The sequence below is a fragment of the Notolabrus celidotus genome, chromosome 16 (genome assembly GCF_009762535.1).
Source record: "Notolabrus celidotus isolate fNotCel1 chromosome 16, fNotCel1.pri, whole genome shotgun sequence".
Taxonomy (NCBI): domain Eukaryota; kingdom Metazoa; phylum Chordata; class Actinopteri; order Labriformes; family Labridae; genus Notolabrus; species Notolabrus celidotus.
This window is the reverse complement of record NC_048287.1, coordinates 26,864,515-26,878,984: the sequence shown is the minus strand read 5'-3', so window position 1 is coordinate 26,878,984 and position 14,470 is coordinate 26,864,515.

The following is a 14,470-nucleotide window of genomic DNA, read 5'->3' as shown; positions in this document are numbered from 1 at the left end:
AAGTAGGAATCCTCAAAGATGTTTCACCCCTCCTCTGAAACGCTTCTTCAGGGAACTGAAGAGTTGTCTTTTTGGATCTAGCTTCGAATTACCCTGACCTGGATGACTGAGAACCTTCACAGACAGAAAACATGATCATTTCACAAACCATGGTGAGGTAAAAAAAAAAAACGAGAGTGCTTGCAGTCATCAGCATCTTCAGAGTCAACATAGTTCATAAATACAAGAAACTGGTGCACAGTTAAAGTTGGTGAACAATGCAAACTCTGGCAGCTATATTCACCGGGCTGGGGCTGGATTTTATAGAAATGTTTTTGTGGCTTGCTGCAGTCTGAAGCATTCACCCGATGGGAACTCTTTAGACCTGTACCTGTGGTTCCCCTTGTGTTTTTACTGTTGTGTAGAAAGGCTTCAATTCTACCACAAGGGGGAACCACAGGCTCATGAGTGACTGAAGGTTCTGGTTGTTGACTGAAGTGACTGAAGTAAAAAAACAACAACTTGTAATGTCATGAAATTTGCTCCAAATCATGTTTTTGGCTGCAAAACTTTTGTTCTTAGAGAGGGAGAAGTCAAATTTAGTTTCCTGTAAAAACCCTTGAGAGAGGGAACTCTGGATCCTGACCAGGGGCAGCATAAGCCATTTGAATAGATTAAAACTAGATCAATCTTGGTTAATTAACAAGGCTTCTACCTGATCCAAAGTGATGCCTCAAATCAAAGTGAGGTCTCTTTTCTGTGGAGGTAAAAATAGCAAAACTGCACCTGTAAAACTTGAAACAGGGGGTGGAAGGTATTTGGCATTAAACAAGGCGGTATGTGTTGGGGGTGTGAGGAAGGGGAGGATCTACTTTGAGGAGAAAATGAGGAGGTGGACAGAGATAGAATATGTCTCAATGAATCTTATATCACACCCAAATGTACTCCAGAGCTCAGCATCGAGATAAACAGGTGAATTAACGACCAGATCTGCTTAGGAAATTCAATCTCTTTCACATGCCAGAGTCCACAACACACACATGCACACACACATTCAACAGAGATTCCATCTGAGAGCATGCAGTCTGATATATCACAGATCCTCCTCGAACAGTTTGCTTTTGTTTTATTCCGCCCTGCAAGATTGATAAGTCAGAATCTTAAAATCTGAGGATTTACGGCCCAGATTAACATCAAGGGAAAGAAAAGCAGCACACCAGTATTTCAAGTAGCTTGTAGTATTTGAGGGATTAGAAGATCAACCCTCTGTTTTTACTTTGTTCATTAAATCAGTTACACACAGAGGATTATGGCTCCATAAGCTCCATAAGTCGCTTAAAGCGTCCCGACAACCGAACCTGCTCGGGTTTAAACTTTTGAACTCTGTTTGTTGCAGGAGGCCTGGAGACGTGAGTACCTGCCTGCCAACAATACAGCATATGGCACGTACAGTACTGGGACTTAGATTAATACGACAACTTGAGTTTGGGGGGAAACTTTATGGCTTCTCAGCTCTGGAAATGTGCAAAAATATGCCTCACTCACAGCTGTTTAAGTTTCTTAGAGCATTTGTTTTTTGTGATGAAAATGACTTAGATTTTCCTTAGGTGTGTCCCTTTGTGAAATCATCTTGTTCTGATGTCAACTGTGGTCCACTTTACAGACTTTTGGTTGAATAACAGCTGTTCAAAAATTGGATATCAAATACTTTAACTCTTTTTTTAGAACAATTTAAAACAATTATTAAAAAGTGGAATTACACACAAAGCATGAAATCCCCAGGAATAGCGATTAAGTGTAACTTAACCAAGGAATAATTTATGATTACATGTATGCCAACTGTCAAAAAGTTAATCTCCTCACTCAAATATTAGAATTTAGATTCACTGGGGTCTAAAAGGGTCTTTTACCAACAGTGAGGTCTATTGCTCAGGTTTTGAGGGTCTATTTACTGCTTGTTTTGATTCCTCAAAACATTAAGGGCTTGTTTCCACTAACAGCGATCATTTGTGCTGGTAAAACAAATGCATTTAAGTGCTTTCATCTCAAAGCATCCTAAGCCCTGCTGCTGTTGCATCTCCATCATCGACCAATCAAAATCAAGAAGAGATGGAACTTCCTATATCAACTTTGTCAACAATATTATCTGAGGAGAAACTAATCAGGCATGTTTTTTTTCAAGGGTACAATTGAGCTTCAACTAACACCAGGACAGGATTTTGATTAATAGAACCAAATTTTAAGCATACAGATCAATTTAAAACATCAAACAGGGAAGCAGAAATACGGTGAGACAACTTTCATAACCTTGCAACAGTATAAGCACTGTTGAGAAGCGCTCTGAAATTGAGGTTGTGGGAGCTGCCAGCACAAAAAACAGAATGGAAACAGGTCCTTACTGTTTGGCTCAATCTCTTCTTTTGTCAATATTTATTCAGAAATGTAAAAATCCAGTTTTCTTTTCTGACAAAGAAGTGACAATATTTCACCAGAGGAGTTGAGGCATGAATGAATGGTAAATAGAGTGTAATTTTACTACTCAAAGCACTTTTACAGTGAATGCCACATTCACCCAGTCATACATAGATGACAGTGACTGTAGTGTAAAGTGCCAAGCCGCCTACCGGTAACATTTACACACACATTTATACAGTAGTGTCTTGCCCATTGCCCAAAGACACTAAAACATGCAGACTAAAGGAAAGTCAGTGATCAAACAACCATCGCTCCATTTAAGAGACAACCTGGGCTATGTATAAGGCTTCTAGTAGTGGTGGGAGTGCGCAGAGTTGCACCCGCCAAAGGACCATGCAGCCAAATCATGCACAACTGTATACTAGAATAATTCATTTGTGGGACTCATATATGAACTCATCATGCTCAGAGTTATCAGAAAATGAGGCCAACAGTTTTTGTACCAGGCATTAGACATGTTTGATAAGTTGGTTAATTTAAAATGGGGCTAAATGGGGACTGATTTGCTTTAGGAACCAGCCTCTAGTGGCCACTTGTGGAACTACACTTTTTGGCATCAGCTTTCATTTTCAGCCTTGGAGGTTCCTGTTCACTGTAGAGACAATCGTTCGCTATCGAGGCCTCCGTCTTTATAATGTTATGACAAATGTAATAAAGGTTTTCTCAAAGATATTTGAAAACCTTTCCTAAAGTTATTCTGTTCCTCAGTGACCTTAAATGCTCACCTGAATTCTGCAGCTTTTGATTTATTTCTAGACATATGTAGTCATTGTGTTACATTTCTATTTATTTGGAGCCAATCCACATTTTTTGTCCTCTTCAGAGAATAAAAATGCACTCTTGACGTTCTCTCTTCCATATCACGCTAACTTTTTTAGTCATGTATCATTTGTGCACCACCTGGGATGAAAATCTATAACATTATCAAATGTTTTCATCTGCACAACCCTTCACTTAAAGCTTTCTAGTTCAGAGCGTAGACTCCAGTCCTGGGTTCATGTGTCATTACAACAAGAAGAGAATCCAAAGACACGGACTCTATAAAGACAGACTTTTATTATTTATGATCAGAGTTTCACTTCACTGTGACCCTGCAGGTTTTATTCTTGCGTTGATCTTTGCTTTGGCACTACTTTGTGATTTCCAGGGACATGTTGCAGTGTAGCCAGTGAAATGCAGTGAGGTCATCAGTTTAGGTAGAGCCCCCAGATGGTTCGAGACCTGGGCAAAAATCCACACCGCCTTATTAATCAGAGCCTTTTTTCCCTTTGGCCTCACAATGGCAAAGATTTATACTAAAGCCATTCACTAATACTCCCCTCCCCTGATTACTCACCCTCACAGTGAATCAGCCTGTACTCTGGCTGTAAACCACATTACAACCTGCTGGGCTGGATCTGGGGTGGACTTGTGAGAGGGTCCGGTAATAGTGTTGATTACTCCTCACTCATTAGGTCGCTTTCACTGCCGCCGCTAAGCTCTCATCAGGAGGTTTTTGGCTGAGCGGCCCTGATCCAATTCACCTTTAAAGTTCAATGGACCTGTCTGGGTTGTTACGGGTCAGTGCTTCACTCTGCATGCTGTGCTCTCCCAGAGAGGCCCTCATTACCTCATTTCCTGTTACTACTGTACCAGACAAGCATCTGAACCTCATGGTTTGGTTGCGTAAGGTTTGCAATGTATGTCATAGATGGTTCTCAAAATGCTGGAGGAAAACACTTGTTGAATAGGAGAGACATAGATGTGGTACTTGGTCTTAATTTGTTGTTGTATTACACTAAGCCAGCATTAAGTCTCCTACATAGGCATCTCTACAAACATATATCTGTAGATGAGCCCAGAGTGAGCATGTATACAACAAGATTTTGGTGTTTCCTGGATTCTGTTTGTAGTCCGAGCAGTTTTTATTGATCATGTATGATTGTGTTTTCGTTTATGTCAGAGAAGTCAATTTGGAAAGCAAGAGTCAGAACACACTGAGTAAAATTCAACCCAGAACCCTTCAGCCATCAACCACCAATTATTCCATTTTTATCAATTAAGAGATACTTGGTGCATCATTGGCCTAATGGTCTAAGCGTGCGCCTCATGTACAGATGCTACAGTCCTCATCGCAGTCGCAGATTCGACTCCCGGCCTCTCCCATTTGCTGCATGTCTTCCCCAACTCTCTACTCCCCACATTTCCTGTCTCTCTCCAGCTTTATGACCAATGAAGGAAAAAATGCCCCCAAAACAACTTAAGCAAGAGATATTGTGGAGTGACAAGACTTCTCCACTTTTTGTTGGGGTCCTGCTCAACCTGAGGGGATTCTAATTTGCATAACCACCTGCTCATTGCTGGCTACCAACTAAAGACACAAACAAGTTTACACAAAATATTAATTTCAAGATGATTTAATTGTTTCAAAAATAATTATTTATACAGCTAAAAAGTAGTCCCTCTGATCCCATGGTTGGTAACACTTCCATGACGGTATTGAATGTTGCCCCAAAAGCCATATCATTGTTGAAAGAAAATTAAAGGCTGAGGTTTTCAGAGTCCTCCTGACAAGGCTAACAACAAAACATAGAAGGTTTGGTGCAACATCAATAACACATACGATACATTGATGTAGTAACTTTCAGGCAAAAGTTTAATAACAGACAACAAGTGCAAGGTATGTGATACATATGTGTTTGAGATTCATCTCACTTAGTTGTGAAGTGTTATTTTTTTGTCCAAAAGTAAGCAAGTAAGCTCTATGAATAACCAATGTCCAAAAATGACGCCTTTAAGCAGCATCATAAGTGACCCAGAGTTAGACAACACGCAATTTCAGTTTTACACAAGGTTATTGATACATGATGTTGATGTAACAATGAGACGTGAATGGTTACTTGTCAGATTAAAAAAGCCAGAAAAGATAATGAAAGCTTGTAAAAAAAAAAAAATACAGCATTATAAAAAAGACACTGAGGAGGCCTCAAATCAAGCATTTGTTCTGAGGTGTTTTAAATAGTGTGTTTCAGTTTAAGTTAAACATTAAAGGAAAAAAATAGACCAACTCTTAACAAAAAGAAAATATTTGATTTTCCGTGTTGCTACATTTTGCACTTCTGGGCCACCGTATCTCCCTCAAAAGATGCGTTTCCTGGTCTGCATAAAGATTTGAATTCTAACTTGAAAGCTGTCCTGGCAGAGCAGCGTTTAGCTCATTAACCTTCTCCCTTGTTAGCACCTCGCTGCAGTTAACAGTCTGTGGCCTCTTCCCCACTAAGACACATTCACAGAGCTGCCAGTCAGGTCCACGCTGCAATTACACTGCTTTAAACTTGTTCACTGGTGCTTGGAGGCCGTAAAAATACTTCCGTTTGAGTGTCAATGGGAGCCCGCGGTGGTTAACGCCGCATTCATGGGAGAATACATTGTGTCTAGTTAATGTAAGGAGTCTGGTCAGAGGGTCAAAAGGGCAACATGGCTGCACTACATTCCAGCTGTTTGATCCTTTACATTCAGGTTGTTTCTTCTTCACTTCTTCAAAATTTCTCAAACAAGTAAGAATTTATGGACACATGGGCCTGTTTGTCTGCGGCCACATGGACTGAGGTTTATGAGTGTGCAGTGCATGTTGGGCAGCGGCGTCGTGCTCTGAGTGTCAGTCAGTCAGGACAGGCGTCATCAATCTTAGTCGGTGGTGAATGGCAGATTGGCTGCCATAAAGCGGCCTGATTGCAGCGTGCTGTTCACTGAGGAAGGGTTTTCAGGCCGAGGGTGGCATGGAAACAAAATCAGACACCTGCAAACACAAACACTGTGTTTGGGACATTGTGAGCTGGGCCCCATTGTAAGAGGTATACTGCACATGACTGCTCCGGTGTTGCACTCTCATTTGTTTAAATCATGTTTTTCTATCAAACAAAATGATCCTGTATTAATCTTGAAGGATTAGACAGTTTCAAACGGAAAGACAACAAGAGAGACTATTAACAGGAAACTCACACATTTTTAACATTCAACATTTTTAAAAGCAAAATCAATCATTTGAAGCTTGAGAAGCTCAGGTTTACACTAAGAGGCTCGGTGAAATCTTTTCATGTTACTTGGGATCCCTTTTTACATTCTCTAGGTTTCTCCTCAGAGTTGGAGGATTGACAAATGCAATTTTAACTTACTATTTGTTATTTATTTTATTCAATACTATTTATTCTATTTTATTCTTTTAGTAGTTGTTGAATTGCCTTGTAATGGGTGGTGGGTGGGGAAGGGAGTTAACATTCAGATGAGACAATTGATGTTTATTCCATATTTTTATACCTTAAGTTGTATATCACGTTGTCTGTCTAAAATGTTTCAAATCTTCTATAAATATAGCTGGAAAAAAGAAAAATCAAGACCTACCTTATTAGTGCCACTTTTAACTGAGTCTTATCCCATCTTACTTTATTATCTAGTTCAAATTTAAGCCAATTTTAAAAGTCATAAACTGTCTTATTTTAAATTATTAGAGACACATTATTATTATTTATTCAGTTGACTTATAATTTATATTAATTTATTAATTTATTGTGGATTATTTCATTATTTATTACGTTTATTTATCTATATTTTGTATTTTTTATTTCTTCTTTTTAATTACTACCATTATTGGTTTCATGTAAAGCTTTATGTAAAAGTGCCTTACAAATAAAGTCTGATTGAAGTCTGATTTAAAGTACAGTTCTCTCTGAACCAGGGCTCCATCAAGTGTGACCAGACTCAGGTGAGAAATAAGCGAGCAGGCTCCTGTCTTGTAAGTGCATTTGGATACAGGGCTTGGAAATGAAGTTATAATGCCAATCCTGCTTTAAAAACACTGTATTTCCTTTACACCAGAAGCTGATACTTCCCATCAGTGTGTCATTTTGGGAAACATCTGTGGTAGTTGTAGTTTTGAACATGAAGATTAGAAGTCACTGATTTCATGTCTCAGAGGTAAGAGGACACGTTCAGTTTATCTTCAATTTCCCAAAGATAAAAGAAAGATTTTTGAGACTTTTATTGGTTAAAAAAACAGTACAAGCAAACTACCCCCAATTCACAGTTAACTTCTGATGTATGGGCACAGTGTCCATTGATTAACGATGAAAAATATAACATATTGAATTAAACTCCAGCAGTTTGCCTTCTCTCTATGAAAACCAACCACATGATGAACACATCACTCTGTGTCAGTGTGAGTTACACTTTAACGTTAACATGTTCACAGGCTAAAGCTATACAGTTGGCTCAGGCAGCACATCAGGCCAGGTGAGTGCGAACACTGCGGCGTCATTTGTTTGTGCGCCTCGGGCTGAGTCATTAATTACAGTCAGTCTGAGACAGCATTAATGGATCATGAAGTTTAATTTGGAGGTCAGACGTTTGTGCTGACAGAGTTTTCATTCATAGGATGTCATGCAGGGACGAAGACTTCACCCCTGCTTTGGAGGAGAGAGGAAGAAACAGAGGGGGAGGAGCAAAAAGGAGGAGAAATGAGGACAAAATTGAGTATATTAGTGATCTCAAAGACTTCATTACGAGAGTATTTCTTATTTTCTGATACTTCTGATACAGAGGGAAATATTTTCCTCTACTACTACATCTGACAGCTCATTGATTGTCATACACAGTCAGCATTACAGCTGGCTGCTTCACCACTCTTCAATAAGTAATGTTAACTCTGTGTTTGTTTTGCAACTCTGAGTTTTAGACATCTAAAAAACACATTACAATATGTTTTCTGTTTGCAGACCCTGCTGGGATCTAAAATACATGAAAACACTGAAGCTTAAGGGCCTGTGTCCACTGACTGCATCCACAGAAAGAGCCTCTGTGTTACCTGCTTTATACCCTTAGTCAGGGAGTAGCAGTCAAAAACTCACCACAGAAACTTTACAGGATTTTCTTTATCATTATCTATGTTTTAAATTTGCATCATGTCTTAATTTGCAGCCTGTTTCACCCTACAGAAATATCTCTGGTCTTGCAGCATGATGGTCCTTGTCAGCCACCATACTTGAGGTTTTTACCTGTTTTCCCACACTGTATTGTATTGTTTTGCCACTTTCACTAAATATCTGATACATTTTCTACCAGTGTCATTCACGTTCAAAACTTTTAAATATTCTACAGGCTTTATTAACTTCAGGGGGGGTAATTGATGTGTTCTCTATCACATGATCTCCAAAAATGTACTTTTTTTTCCAGTTGAAGTGAGGTCACTGCAAGATTGATAGCCCTGCGTAGGATCTGATGATGAGTGAGCTCAGCCAGCTAGCCTTTAGGAACTGTGTGTGTGTGTGTGTGTGTGTGTGTGTGTGTGTGTGTGTGTGTGTGTGTGTGTGTGTGTGTGTGTGTGTGTCCAGTCTGCCACCAGCTTAACCTCTGGATTCTCCACATTCCAAACCCAAAGTCAGGCACAAGTCTCGCCGCTGGTCCGTTTAAGGTGATTGACGTTATTTGCTACCATTAGGCACTACTATGTAATTGACCTTTGACCCCTCACAAGCGACCTGTTGAAACAGCTTTAAGCCAGATCGTCTAATCTCCATGGGAAAAGCCCTCAATCTAGACTTAGGGCTCTAAAAGCAATCAACACCTAAAGGTGAAGGAGGGGAGCCGAGGTCACTGCCACCACATCGCTCTGATCCTGTCGGGATGACGACGGTCGTTTTATTCAGACACAACGCGCCGCACAAACATGCCTTATTAGAAAAACAACCCAGAGTCACTTTCATAATTAAACGTGTCCTTGTTTTATATAGAATAATGTAACTATTAGCTGATGTCAATTACACAGTTTGATGTAAGGTTTAATTTTTCATGTATGACAAAAAAAATAACCTCTGATGTTCAGTTGACAGTTGATAAAAAAAAAATACAACCAAGTTTCAAAGTAATATTTTTTCAATTACCCCTTTTAAAGATATAATATTTTTAGGAAACATCTGAGCTGTACACTTTGAGAGAGAATTAACAATATATAAAAATAAAGATACAAAAAAAACTGACAAATGTAAAAGTTATAAAACATGTCTCCATCATTCACGATTATAACTGTTATTAAGCTTACCCATTATTCTTTACAACGGGTCCTATAGATTTAATTTTTTGGGTTCATTAATACAATGCCATTTTGAGGAACACATTTTAAATATTTTTGGGGTGACTGAGAACAGTTCTTTTAAAATAAATATCAGTCATCTGTGCTGAAAATGCTATACAGCAAGAAGTTTGACTTTTAATAACACAAAAAGTGATACCTCACCATCTTTGTTTTCTTTTCCTCCTTTCTTTCCTTCTGTCTCTTTAATTCTTTCTTTAATTCTTTTTCTTTCTTTCTTTCAATTCTCATTTATTTTCATCTTTTTATAATTTATCTTTTGTCTTTCTTGACTTCTAATTGTCATTCTTTCCTTCTTCCTTCCTTTCTTTCTTTCTCATTTCTTTCTTCATTCACATTTTTCTTTCTATCTCCATCTTTTCTTATTCTTGCCTTTTTTGTTTGTTTCATTGTGGTATTATTATTTTTAAAATTTTCTTTCTTCTCCCTTTTTTCTAGACTTAAATTTGTCATTGTGTTTCTCTCTATTTATTTCTTTTTTATTTATTCTCATTTGCTCTCACTTTTAACTTTCTTTTCTCCCCAGACTATTAGATCCACTAAATAAATTAAGAATTATTTGGGGAACCTTGAAATATAAAATTAAACATCTGTAATATGGAGAACAGCAACAAAAACTTTTGGTTCAACACACTCCAATTAAGAAGCTGTCATTTTTGATCATACACACTCATGCAAATTCAAATGTAACTCAAGTTGTACTGCAGCAGACTCATGTCTGGATGTTCTACCTGTGAAACGATGTATTATGGAACCTCACAGTGAAGTTTGGTGATATATCTCAGACTGATGTGGTAAAAAAGAACCATCATGGACCTTTAATCTAATTTTATATCAAAACCAAGAAAATTACACATCTTACGTAGGGAGACGAAATATCAAAAGTCTTAAGAAAATATTTTCCAAACACCTCGACACGTTACAGTTTTGGCAGCAGATTCTCAGCGTGTGGCTCTGGGCCAATCTTAAAATCCAATCAGATCAACTTCTTCTGGCGGTTTTGATGAAAGCCGACAGTTTGTAGGGATTAATAATTTGTCTGATCAAACTGATCAAAGTTCACTTTAATCCTGTTCATTAAAGAGATGAACAACAATTAACAAACTCATGACTTCGAAGAGAAGTAAGATAAAATATTTCATTTCATATTTTTATCACGTAGCTCGGTTGTAACATTTAACTCTGCTGCTTCCAGGCCGACCTGCAGCTGATTGACATCCTTATCAAGTCCTGGAGAGTCCTGGAGAGTCCTGGAGGTGGAGGAAAAACCTGCTGTATGAGATGAATGCAGGCGAGGTGGGAGGTCTGTCTGACTTGTTGGTAATGGTCATAAAGTTGACCTCTCCCATGCCCATGTGCCTCCAAATCCTGATATATGAAAGGTGGCTTACAGATCAGAAGAGGCTTTCATCAGCGCGCTCACACTGATAAAAGCTGAGAGGACCAAAAATTAATCAACCAACGAATGTTCAGGAAAAATCACTACGAGGATCAGCTCGTCTACAGAGACTCATGAAGAACAGCTGAACAGTTTTGAGTTTTAGTCCTCCTCAAAGGAGGAGCAGAACGGCCACAAACTACATATGACACGAAAACTATTAAACTCTACTGATGTCTGGTTTTAAAGAATGGAAGAGGGGACCTTGACCTTTTTTGAGGGGCTGGCAGCGCTCATTTCCTTGAAAATCTATGCAACCCATAATTGATATAACCCATCTCCTTCACAAACCAATCAAAATCAAGGAGGGGCAGGACTTCTGATACGAAATGACAGAAGTGAATCTAACCATTCCCATTTTTTTAAAGGGTACAATTTCCAGGTCAAGAGCTGCTCCTTATGCCAGGACGCGGTTCCTTTCCATTGGTTTTTACATTTTCTTTGCAAAGATTCCTTGAAGGGATATTTATTTTGAAGTGAGGTTGTATGAGGAACTTGTCAATAGTTTGTGTACTAGCCACAGTGGATACCGTCAGCCCGGGCCCTTTGTTGAGAAAGCAGCCAGAGAACCGGGACTGAAGCTAGGCTATCAACTGCTTCACGGGCATTACACACCATCATCCCTCTTTCTTTCTTCATCTCCCTCTATCCCTCTTTCCAATCCCAACACGGTCTCAGCAGATGTCTGTCTAACATGAGTCTGGTCCTGCTGGAGGAAGTTTGTCCTTGCCGCTGTAACTTGCTAAATGCTGCAAAGTGCTCTGCTCATGGTGGATTAAGATGAGATCAGACTGAGTCCTGTCTGTAAGATGGGACTGGATCTTATCAGAATCAGAATCAGAATCAGAATCAGCTTTATTGGCCAGGTATGCTTGAACACACAAGGAATTTGACTTGGTAAACTGTGCTCTCTTTGTACAAGGCATAAGAATAAGGCATACAAATAAAAATAAAAATATAATAATAATAATAACATCAACTATAAATACAAAAGAACAACAAATAGGCATGACTAATATGTACAGGCTAAAATAATATGATAATAGTGCAGAGGTAGTTTTACATTAAAAAAGTATATGTAGATGATATCCTGTTTTGATGTTGGGTCTTTGTTAATAATAGAACATAGAGTATGACCTAGACCTTCTCTGTATGTAAAGAGTCTTGAGATGATGTTTGTTGTGATTTGGCGCAATTTAAATAAAGATTTATTGATTGATTGATATGTGTTCCTCCAGCTACAGCATACAGTTATCCTCCCCTTGTAGAAAAGATGAAGCTAAATCACTGCCTTATTGGGTGCATTGAGAGTACACTGGTGAAGCCAAGGCAGAAGTGGTCTAAATGGTGGAGCTTGCGATGCCTTAACCCTTCCACTTCCCCCTCTACTCTGTTAATCCAGTAAAGATCATTGCAGAAGTTGCATTTGTAATGCTGTGAATAAATATTTTTTTTAACACCAAACAACTAATTAAAACTAAAGTGCTATGATAAAAAGAATGTTTGAGAAAAAAGTATTTGATATGTATTTTGGTTTTTGACCCATGCTCCATCTGTTAACACGGAGGAGGCGGGCTGTATGACTCATTCAGCAGCAGTCCCCAGGGGGAGCTTTAATAATTTGGCCTCACTTCAGGAAGCTGTTCTGTTACCCATGTTTTTATACATCTATGGTCACAACCAGAGGAAACAGAAGTGCTGTGAGATTATTTTTATAAACTAGATACTGCCAGCATCAGCCACAAATCTTAATTCATCCGTTTGTTTATTATCTGCTTGTTTTCGCATCATCTTTCACATTCACTTTCACCACTACTTTTTCTTAAGCTGCTGCTTTTTTTTTTTCTGTGTGCAGATACGATCCAGATCCAGCAGCTTTTACAAAGTACAATGCTCCTCTATTACATCCCTGACATGTAAAATATTTCCTCTTGAAGTTACCACAGGTTTCCTCAAACTGCTTAAAAAGCTGTAATTGGAAACAGACAGCGTGTGTGTACGTCTGCGTCACAGTGCTCTCAAATTAAATATGTTTTTAAGTTTGATTTTTACTCCGGACGTTTTTTAGACTTTAATCAAACTGCTCTGGGGGAGATTTGTAGATGAATGTTGATTGGACGGATCTCTCAGCCTTCAATCATTGTTTTAAATTTCAGCTTGAAATGAAAGTTTGTGAATGTTTTCCTTAAAGTACGCATGGGAAAGTGGCCCTGCTGCTGCTGCCGACTCCCTGTGAATAAATGCATGAATTTATGACTCTCTCTCTGTGTTTGTGAGTGTGTGTGTTTGTGTGTGTGTGTGTGTGTGTGTGTGTGTGTGTGTGTGTGGCATAGCAGCAGGGCTTTTCCGTCCTGTCAATGGAAAACATTAGTGTCATGCCCCCACAGACCCCCCCACCTCCCCCCTCCTTGTTTAATTCAGTCCATCAACACTTCCTCCTCCGGCCTGTTAGTGTCACACTGCATTTCCTCTCCGGACTCAAACGTGGCCACTCGCCACAATCGGCCCGGTTTTAGGTTTCCCTCAAACGGCAAAGGGCTTCAAAGTCAATAACTGCTTTTTTGATTTTTATTGACCCAAAGACTTCTCTGCCCCCCACCCTGTCTGCCCAGACACCCCCACGTTTCTTTGAGGGGAATAAATTACAGTATGAGGGCGACTGTGTCGAGGTCTGAAAGTGTGTGTTGTCCTGCTGATTGCACCTGTATCTCATTTGACAAGGTGTTTAAAAATGACCAGCCTGTACAAATTATCCTCCTCAAAAGTCTGACACTGAAGAAGAAGAAGAAGAAGAAGAAGAAGAAGAAGAAGAAGAAGAAGAAGAAGAAGAAGAAGAAGAAGAAGAGCGAGACCAAGAGGGTGAATTATCTCACTCTTGATGTTTAAGTCTTACAGCTAAAGATTCATTAAATAGATAAAATTAATTAAAGCTGACTCAAAGTTACGTCCATCACAGAGCCTAGGAGTAGCCTGGGAGGACACAACCTAACTATTTTATATGATATAGAGCTGAAAACAACATTTATAACTATTGTACCTTAAAATCACACATTTAAACTCACTTGTTGGGACACTGTCATGCCCTCTTGTACATCCATCCCTGTCTTGAGTGTAGGCTTCTTTGCTGATTTCTCATCGTGTTTTAAAAACCCAGCTTTCTTACAAGTCACCCAGCCGTGTTTAATACTTGATTCTGATTGGTTAAAAGCCCATAACAATGGTGATTAATCCTCAATAGCTAACTTAGAGATAACCTGATCACAGACATCATATCAGATCAATTGCAGAATGGAATCTCTTCACCTCTTTCTGTTGACACTGTGGCAAAATGTAAGTGTTCCTAATCAGTCGGCTGAACAATGTGGAGGATATTTAAATGTCGGGTCAAGTCATGCAATCAGGCAACGTCAGAATAGCTGGTAATAGAGCATCTCTAAGTTGCTAATCACTAGGGG